Below are 9,651 nucleotides of genomic sequence, written 5' to 3'. Positions count from 1 at the left end.
TGTGTGTGTGTGTGTGTGTGTGTGTGTGTGTGTGTGTGTGTGTGTGATACTGGGGTGCTACTTAGGGCCTCACTCATGCTAAGCAGGTGCTCTACCACTGAGCTATACCACCAGCCTACGTAACACTGATTTTGTAAAAAGTGCCCCAGATGATTTTGATCACTCCTACCAAATGATCGTTTCTCTCACTGCACCTGGCTGACAGAGTTAAACCCATTCCTGCCTCCACATCTTTTTAATACCATTCTCCCTGCTCCATCTCCATCCCACATCCCCACCCATTGAATTTCTATTTATCTTCCAAGATCCAATTTAGATGCCTCCCCCTCTATAAGGCCCTCCTTCTTTTGCCCATGTTCCTCTCTGCTGCCTACAGGGTACAATAGGGCCCCTGGGCTTTGTGTGTGTGTGTGTGTGTGTGTGTGTGAGTGTGAGACAGGGTCTCACTATGTTGTCCAGGCTGGTTCGAACTCCTGGATTCAAGCTGAGACTGACAAGAAACTGCCTACACTTTCCCCTTCTTTTTCGCCTGCTGACATTAGAAGAGGGCATTTTCTGATCTACAGCTGTCATGTCCCTTCCCTGCACTCCCCTCGGCTCTCTGAAGGTGGACTGGGACAACTTGTCCCAGTGTCTTCCTGCCACTTCTGAGGTTACTCTGTGGTCACACTAATAGAAGTGTAGCTTGGCTGACAGCTGTGATGCCTCTCCTCAGCCTTGACAAGCTTAAGTTCAAGAGGGGACTGGGGCCCACTATTGTTATCTCTCAAATCTCCAAACCCCAATGGATCGTACCAATATGACAGACCTCCTAGAGATTCCTGGAGAGCAGTGATAGTTGTCAATAAAGTAGCTGCTTCTCCCGATGTTCCCCTGAACTGTTGCTATGACAGCTGCCCCTGTCCTAGACACCTTATACCTGCTCCGAGAGATGTCTTCCTCACCTCAGCGGCTTGAGTTGGGACAAATCTCAGATGGACACTGTGGCAGAATCAAGCTTGGATGGATCACTGGCTGGGGAAATTAACAGAACTGCCCATGTGGGAGACTGTTGCTGCTGTATATAAGCAGTGCTCCCCCTCATATTGCTTGAGTTAGCACAGCAGGGCTCCTACTGATGTGCTGGTCTCCTGTGTTACAGTAGAGGTCCAAATAAGGACTGGTTCCAGTGCTCCCGTAAATCGACTAGGATTCTTATCCCAGGTAGCATGGGCAGAGCGGATCACTTTAAAAAGTGCTATAATATCCCAGCGGTTGCTAGCCCTGAACAGTTCCAGAGACCAGTGGCAAAAATCAGTAACAACCAAAAGAGATCACCAGAGACAGGCAGCATCACTCTACATCAACTGTTGGCAATGATCAGTGGCAGCAGACAGCAACAACCTACAGCAACGTTTGGCAGAAATTGCTGGAGATCAGCAGAGACAGACAGACAGCAGAAGCTGCTGGAATAGCTCCAGATAGTAACCAAGGGTTCGTCTTGGCTGCTGAGGAACTGCTAGGGTGTCTGAGAGCCCAGACCTGTAATGCTAAGGGTTGGGAGCCACTGACAGTCAAAGCATGGAGCTGCTGGTGGAATTGTACTTTGCCAATTCACAGTTTCCCTTGCAACTGAGCAAAACAGCCCTCAACCGATTAGTGACAAAGTGAACTTCCTGCCTCAGTCTGCCCAGTGGCTGGAATTTACTGGCATGTGCTGCTACACCTGGCTGTTCCCAGCCTCATCAGCTGAATCTCCCCATCAAGTATGTATTCCGTGTGTTCTACTTAACAAAACCATTTGGTCTTCTGCAACCGTGCTTATGCCTGAATCTCTTGCACATGCATTTCCATCCGTAACTATCCCTTTGACCAACTCTAACTCATTCTTCAAGACTGTGCTCGTGGGTCAGGGGGTGTGGCCCAGTAGTAGAGCAGTTGCCTAGCATTCATGAGGGCCTGGGTCTTGATTTCAAGCACTGCAAAAATAAAATACAAGCCTATCCTTCACTGAATCCAAATCTGAGTCCCTTGGCCAGTCTCCCTGAGGTACAGTTAGGTGTTCTCTGCTTGTTATTCCCTTGCACCTGTTTCAACCTTGGACTTACCACTAGCACTTAACACACTGTGTCAATTGCCTGTATATTTGTCTGGTTTGACCATTACTCCTGAATTCTTCAGGGCAAGTATAACAATTTTTCCCATCTCTGTCTTCTTTCCCTGCAGCACAGGTCCTACATGAAGGAAGTATTTAAAATGTTGTTGAATTCTGTGACTCTGTGGGGAACTGTTGATGTTCATCATGAAAATTGCTGGTCTCTCCTTGAAGTCAAAGCCCTGATAACTGAACACTGTAGTCTAAGGCTAGTATGAACAGCTCTGAGGAAACAGGATTATCATCTGCTTCTTTTAGCCCATTTCTGTTGACAGAATCTGGGTCTAAGATCTCAATACCTTATTTATATCATATTATAAAGCAAGCTCGCAAGGCCTAAGATCTTATTAATGTTAATAAGCCAGTCTTTGACTACCACCCCCTCAGCCAATTCACTGCCTGACAAATTGCTTTGCTTAGTCAATGCTTTGCAACCCTGACTATATATTCAACTCAGCTGGGGAACTTTTAAACACTCTGCTGCTCAGGCCTCCCTGCAGGCCAATCACATTAGAATCTCTGGGGGTGGGTCCTAGGCATCAGTAGTTTTTGATGCTCCCCAGGTAATCTCAATGAGCTGTTGAGGTTAAGAATGTGAATCAATGGTAGATTTAAAGACATATGGCTCCCTCGGCTGGCTCTGCCCTTTATCTTCCCCTTTCCTTGTCCTCTCTTCCTTCCTCTCCTCTTCTCCAGTTCCTCTCCTCTCTTTCCCATTTGCCTGCTTTCTGGTTGCTTATTGCTGTTGTCTGATGACACAGAGGGTCAATAAGCCTGGGGCTCTGCCCTTTGAGGTGTTGGAGCAAGTCACCTCACTTTCTGGCTCAGTGTCTTCTTGAGTCCAGTGGGGGTCATAGCACTTGTGAGGATCACACGAAATAAGGGACCCTGAAGCTCTTTGGATGCTGGAGAGCACCATGTAAATCTAAGGGATATCTAGAGCTGTGCACACCAACGCACACAATCCTGAGGGATTAAAAAGCTACTTGCAGGAGAGGCCACAAGGTGTTAACTCAGATGTAAGGTTTCAGAACATACAAAACTATATCGTGTTTACAAAATATTAAGAAACATTTCTGAATATAGGCATATAAAAGTGAAGGACAAAACATCCACAGAAATGATAAACTCCAGGCTGGGCATAGTGGCACACGCCTGTAATCCCAGCACTGGGGAGGCTGAGGCAGGAGGATCACTGTGAGTTTGAGACCAGCCTGGGCCACAAAGTGAGTTTCAGTCCAGCCTGAACTGCATAGTGAGACCCCGTCTCAAAAAGACAAAAAAAAAAAAAAAAAGAAAGAAAGAAAGAAAGAAAAAAACAAATGATAAACTCCAAACTTGAAACAAAGGTAATTGGGAGAGAAAAGATGTTGCACCTGCAGAAGGGCACTAAAGGTGACATAACTGTATCCGTAGCCCTCGGAGCATGACGCCAATTTTGTCATAAAGGTGCATTATTGTGGGTGTATAATACCCATGTTTAGTCTTTAGAATATTTCTACTGATGAATTATTAATTTTAATTTTATGAGTTTTATTACATTAAACAATGAATATTTAACAGAAAAAATAAAGTATTGAATTTGTATTTATTGTTTATAAGAAAGCATCAAAATTTTCAACATCAACTGTTTTTTGGTGTACAAAGTAAAAAACAACAACAGAAGTAAATTCCTATATCAACTACAATGAAAATACTAATAGAATGCTATAAAAATATTAATCTTTAACTACCACACCTAAGGCAGTCTCCACACATGACAACTGCATGCTTCCTACACAAGTATCGCCTACACTGATAGCATGCATGTTTTATTTCCCTGTCCTTTCCTATAGGGCACAGGTGACATATTTTTGGTTTTCCTGTTGCTGTAGTAGGTCTTTGTGAGGCTGCGCCTGTCTACCTGTCAGCTCACCAGTGCGCTCCACAATTTGTTTTGTGTAGTTCCCTGGGCAGCAACATTTTCTTTTTCCTCTGCTATACATGACCTCTTATGAGTTCTAGTCCCAATCTTCTAGGAAAATTTCTCTATGTTATTTTGCACTTGTTATTTAATGGTGTAAACTGTCAAACTATTTATGCCACACATGTTTAGAATTGAGTAAAACACAACCATTGGCCAATGGTTTGTGTTTTGAGTGACATCATAGTTGGTGTATAACTCATCAACATCTACCATGCCTTTGGTTTTGTCACAGAAAGTTTCCATCTCAAGCTTCCATTTTGTCAAAGTTTCCCTATCAATATTTCCATCATGAGGCAATGTTAATATCAGCAGTACCAGTTTGTTTTTCTTTGCCATATACAAGGCCAATGTTATATTTTTCTGAAATCCAAAGATTGTACTATACAACCCTCTGTTTTGAAACTGCAATGTTTCGGCAGGGTGTGGTGGCACACACCTGTAATCCTAGCACTCAGAAGGCTGATGCAGGAGGATTGCCATGAGTTCGAGGCCAGACTGGGCTACATAGTGAGTTCAAGGCCAGCCTGAGCTGCATAGTGAGATCTTGTCTTAAAAAACCCAGAAAAGATATTGCAACATTTCATTTGGAATTTCTTTCTTCCTGTGTACAGTTCCTACACTGGTCAACTTGTGCTCTGTTAGCAACTGTAACATCAGTTGGAAACTGGTGAACCAGTTGTTGAATGTCACATTCCAGTTAGTTTGGGAGATGCGAGCAACAAATCTGTTCACAACATCGTTTGGTTTATTGCTATATGAGTAAGAACCTGGTGGCTGAGTTCCAGGATAAATTTCTAAATTAAAAGCATAATAAATCTTCACATCTACAAGGGCATACATTTTTATGCCGTATTTTGAAGGCTTTTTTTTGGAACACACTGCCTGAAGCTACACTCACCATGAAATGCTGCAAGACATTCATCAATAGTCAAGTATTCAGATGATGTATAAATTGCTTGACGATTACTCACAATTCTCTCAAACCATGAGTGGATAGCAGCCCGATTATCAGTTCTTTTTCTTTCTAGGTGGGTGGTTTTGTCATCAAACCTCAGGCAATTTTGAAGGAAACCAAATCTCAGTGTCATTGTTATTTTACAAATCTCAAGCCCACACCTATCACTTTTCCATGTCTTTTACAGTACTTCAGTTGTCATGAGAAAGCCCTGCTAAGTACAGCAGACCTATGGATGCTTTCAGTTCAGCTAGTGAGGTGTCATAATAAATGCATTTTTGAGTATGGCTATTGTGTATGCAGAACATTTTATTTGTATTTCAGCATTTGTGTATTTTATAACATCTCGTAAAATTTCTTCTGTTACAATTTCCAACTGAATAGCAGTGCTGGTGTTCCATCCAATAGATTTCTTTTTTTTTTTTTTTTTTTTTGATACTGGGAATCAAACTCACCACCTCACACTCACCAGGTAGGTGCTGTGCTGCTGAGCTATATCCCTGGCCCCATCCAATAGGTTTCAACCCCTGCCAAGATCCTCACCATATTTTGAGACCTAGTTCTAACATTGGATTGTTCCATTTGGTTGCATGCCCTTTTTTTTGTTTTGTCTTTTTGAGACAGGGTCTGGCTATGCAGTTTAGGGTGGCCTTGAGCTCACTTTGTATTACAGGCTGATCTCGAACTCACAGCAATCCTCCTGCTGCAGCTTCCCCAGTGCTGGAATTACAGGCGTGCACCACCACATTTCCACTAGTCAAATATGTACTCACATTGCTGTCTTCTTCATCATCTGAATCAAGGAGATACGCACTCCCTGTGTCTATCAGTCAATTCTTGCTCCATTTCAGTGTCACAGGAACTTTGGCTCACATGGCCAACGTCAAAGTCATTATCATGTTCATCATCCATGCATGAATGATCTGCTTCACTTTCAACAACCTCCAAAGCTTGCAAATCTGGTTTTTCAAGTGCCACTGTACTGCACTGGGATACTTCTACCAGAAAAAAATCAAAAGAAAACTTTTTCAAAAAACAAATCCTAAATCCGCAGATATTGAGCGATGAGCGTTTCCTGGGTAAAACTCACCTGTTGCTGCTTTGGATCTTCTGTACACACCTTGCTGTTCGTCTGCCAAGTAGGTGAAGGCACAGATGGTTTTTTGTTTTCCCCAGGCACAGGTACTGTGCGTCACACTCACAGTCCATTTATGGTAAAAGACATGTTTGCAGAACAGAAGAGTGGTATGGGTATGTTTTACGCCCTGAGATGCTCAGGTAAATATCCGTAAAATCTCTTAGAGAATTATGTGGGTAAAAATCCTAGTTTGACCCTTGTGCACACATGCACGCACCTTGCTGTTTGTCATACCAAGTGGGTAAGCATGAAGATTATTTCCTGTATCCCCCAGGCATAGCTACTGAGACTCACAGCCGGCTACTGTTATGCTAAGGTACAAATTCACAGTAGAAAAGTTTGAGATGAGTGGTTGCAACCCAATGTTATGTCCTGTGGGATTTTATTAATGCTTTATTTTTAAAAATCAGAGGGCTGGGGGTGCAGCTCAGTGGTAGAATGTTTGCCTAATATGAGCAAAGCCCTGGGTTTGGTCACCAGCACTGACAAAATAATAATTAAGCTGAAATAATTATGCCAAAATGTGAAGATCTGGTAAAATAGGCTGAGCTTTATATTCTCTGCTTTTCTGCACATTTGGGAAGAGGATAGAATGGCTACATACAACATAACATATAATGTAATCTCCTTCATGGTTACTGGGCCCCACACATGCTAGGCAAGCTCTCAGCCACTGAGCTTCCTCCCCAGCCCCCTAATATGAACATTTTTAAGACAAAATAAAAGGCTGCCTGTCATCTTTCCCTAGCTTAATTCTGTTGTCCATCATGATATAGTGTCAGGAAAAGGTAAATCTTGGAGTTGACAATTGCTTCAAGTTCTTTTTGTAAGCCAAAGATGTATAAATCAGTAACTCAATAAATTTTAAAAATTTCTTCTACCTGATTTTGGAGACATTTTTGAGTGCTCAATAATTATTCTATTTATTATGGTTTGTGTCTAGATGTCCTCACAAAGCCTCATGCGGTCATAGGTGGGACATTTTCAGAGATGGCTGGATCCAGAGTGTGTGATGCCGGGATCAAGGGTATGTGACTACTAAATCAGCCCACTGATTGGTTTGGCACTGCCCTAATCCCAGTAGCCTAGATAGAGTATAAAAGGGGCAGAAAAAAAAACTTCTAAGGTCCCTTGCTTGCTTTACTACCTTCTGCCTGCCATGAACTGTTTCTCCTCTGCAATGACTGTCTGCTATGCCACCGTGGCTTGGAGCCAATGATTATGGGCCGAAACCTCTACAAACTGTGAGCCAAATAAAGCTTATCTCTTAAAGTTAACCTTTGGGTGTTGGGATTTTTGTCTCAGCAATGAGAGAAAAGTAACTAAGACACTATTGAAGAAAATAAAAGGAGAAACAGACAGAGGAAGGTCTTGAGGCGGGAGAGGAGAGGTCAAAGAGGCATGTTTGTTTGCTTGGATGAAGTCACTCAAATATCAGTAAGTGACAAAGTCACTCTCAAACCTCCCTCCTTTATACAGGGGTCACTGCAGTTTCTCCATGGAGACACTGAATATGAGCATTGCTCAACTGCTATGGACCTTGTAATAAGGTAGCAAAGTCACCGTTCATGGCTACCTTTTTTAAAATAAAATAGCTGTCTCAACTTTTTCAATAACCTCATAATTGGTCTGATATCCTGGCAGTTATTGGTCTGATATACTGGCTCAGTGCCTGGTACATAAGCTAACAGACGGAAGTGTTTGTATTGGTCCATTTGGACTGCTCTAACCAAAACCAAACTGGATAGCTTAGTAAACAACAGAAACTCACAGTTCTAAAGGCTGGAAAGTGCAAGATCAAGGCGTTAGCAGATTCAGTGTCTGTGGGGGGCTACTTCCTATTCATAGATGGCACCTTCATTTTCCTTTTTAGACAAGGTCTTGTTATGTAGTCCAGAATGGCCTCGAACTTGTTTGAACAGGCTGAATAGGCTGGCCTTATATTTGCCATCCTCCTGTCTCAGCCTCCGCAGTGCTGGGATTACATGCACCATGCTGAAATGTAGCAGAAAAACCATTATCAATCCAAACGGAAGACTCTTTGTACAGAGGAGTTAGAAGGCAACTTTTATTACGCTAGCGGGCTGGGGAACTCAGAGGTTCAAATCATCAGAGCAGAGTCAGATTTGAGTTCAGTTAATATGGTTTGCCAGTGGGAAAGTACAAAGCTGATAGCAGGTTATGACATAATTGGTTACATGGACTACAAGAATTATGTCATATGCTGTCAGGCAGGTTTGTACAGGAACATTCTGGGAGGGAGGGGGTCTGAGAAGAGTAGGTAGAGTTGAAAGTGTCCTTGACTGAGCCAGTCTTCCCCCAAACATGATGGTCTTGAAGCCCTTGAAGCAAGTTGGAATCACTGCATATTTTTAAAACACAAGCTGGACACAGTCAGTTTGACCCACACATTGTTAAGGGGGAACATCTGGGCCTAGACAGCCAAGGCTAGCTACGTGACAGGGAGCATGAGCATAGTCACAGGCTGTGAATTGATTTCTAACTTTTGTTATAATGCGCCTACAAGTCTGCAATTCTATAAGTGTGCTCTAACACCACTATAGGATGGCAATTTTTTGCTGTGTTCTCACTCAGTAGACGAGATAACAGAGTTTTCCTGGGCCTTTTTATTTTTAATGATATTTAACCTCTTTGCCTCAGTTTCCTCTAGCCAATTCCTCCCTCAAAGCACCACTGGGAAGACTGAAATAGTGTGAGAGAAACACATTGTGAAAGCAGGTGCTCAGCAAATGAGTTCCAGTTTGGGCCTTTTACTGGACCTCTCTTATCTGGAGCAGACTTTGAGCTAGATGCAGTGACACAGGCCTGTAATCCTGGCTACTTGGGAGGCTGAGGCAGGAGGACCACTAAGTCAAGCTCAGTGTGGGCAATTTAGGCCCTGTCTCAAAACAAAATAAAAAAGATTGGTGATGCAGCTCAGTGGTAGGGCACTTCCCTATCATGCACAAGGCCCTAGGTTCAAGCCTCAGTACCACCAAAAAACAAGTGCAGACTCTGGGGCCAGGTATGCTGGAATTTGAAGTTTTACTTAGCTCCTGACCAGTTATGTGACTTTAGAAAGTGGCTTAAATTTTAGTACTTACTTTCTTTTTCTGAAAACAGGGATGGTTATTTTCTTAGTTACTTCCCTTGTCACTGGGGCACTGTTACGGTTTGAATCTAGATGTCCCCCAAAGCCTCATGCACTTTTGATGGGGCTTATTTTTGGAGGCAGCTGAATCTAGAATTTGTGACTGATTCATAGTCTAATGCTGGGATTAAGGGTGCTGGGATTAAGGGTGAGTGATTGCTAGATCAGTCCACTGATTGGATTGGCACTGTACTAATGCCAGCAGCCTGGATAAGATAAAAGGGGCAGAAAGAGGCTTGTTACTCCCTTTTTGCTCTTCTTTCTTTAAAAATCTTTTTTCTCTTTTTTTTTTCTTTTTTTTTTTTTT

This window comes from Chinchilla lanigera, unplaced genomic scaffold (assembly GCF_000276665.1).
Source record: "Chinchilla lanigera isolate Chin_1 unplaced genomic scaffold, ChiLan1.0 scaffold00074, whole genome shotgun sequence".
Taxonomy (NCBI): Eukaryota; Metazoa; Chordata; class Mammalia; order Rodentia; family Chinchillidae; genus Chinchilla; species Chinchilla lanigera.
Note: the sequence above shows the minus strand (reverse complement) of the source record.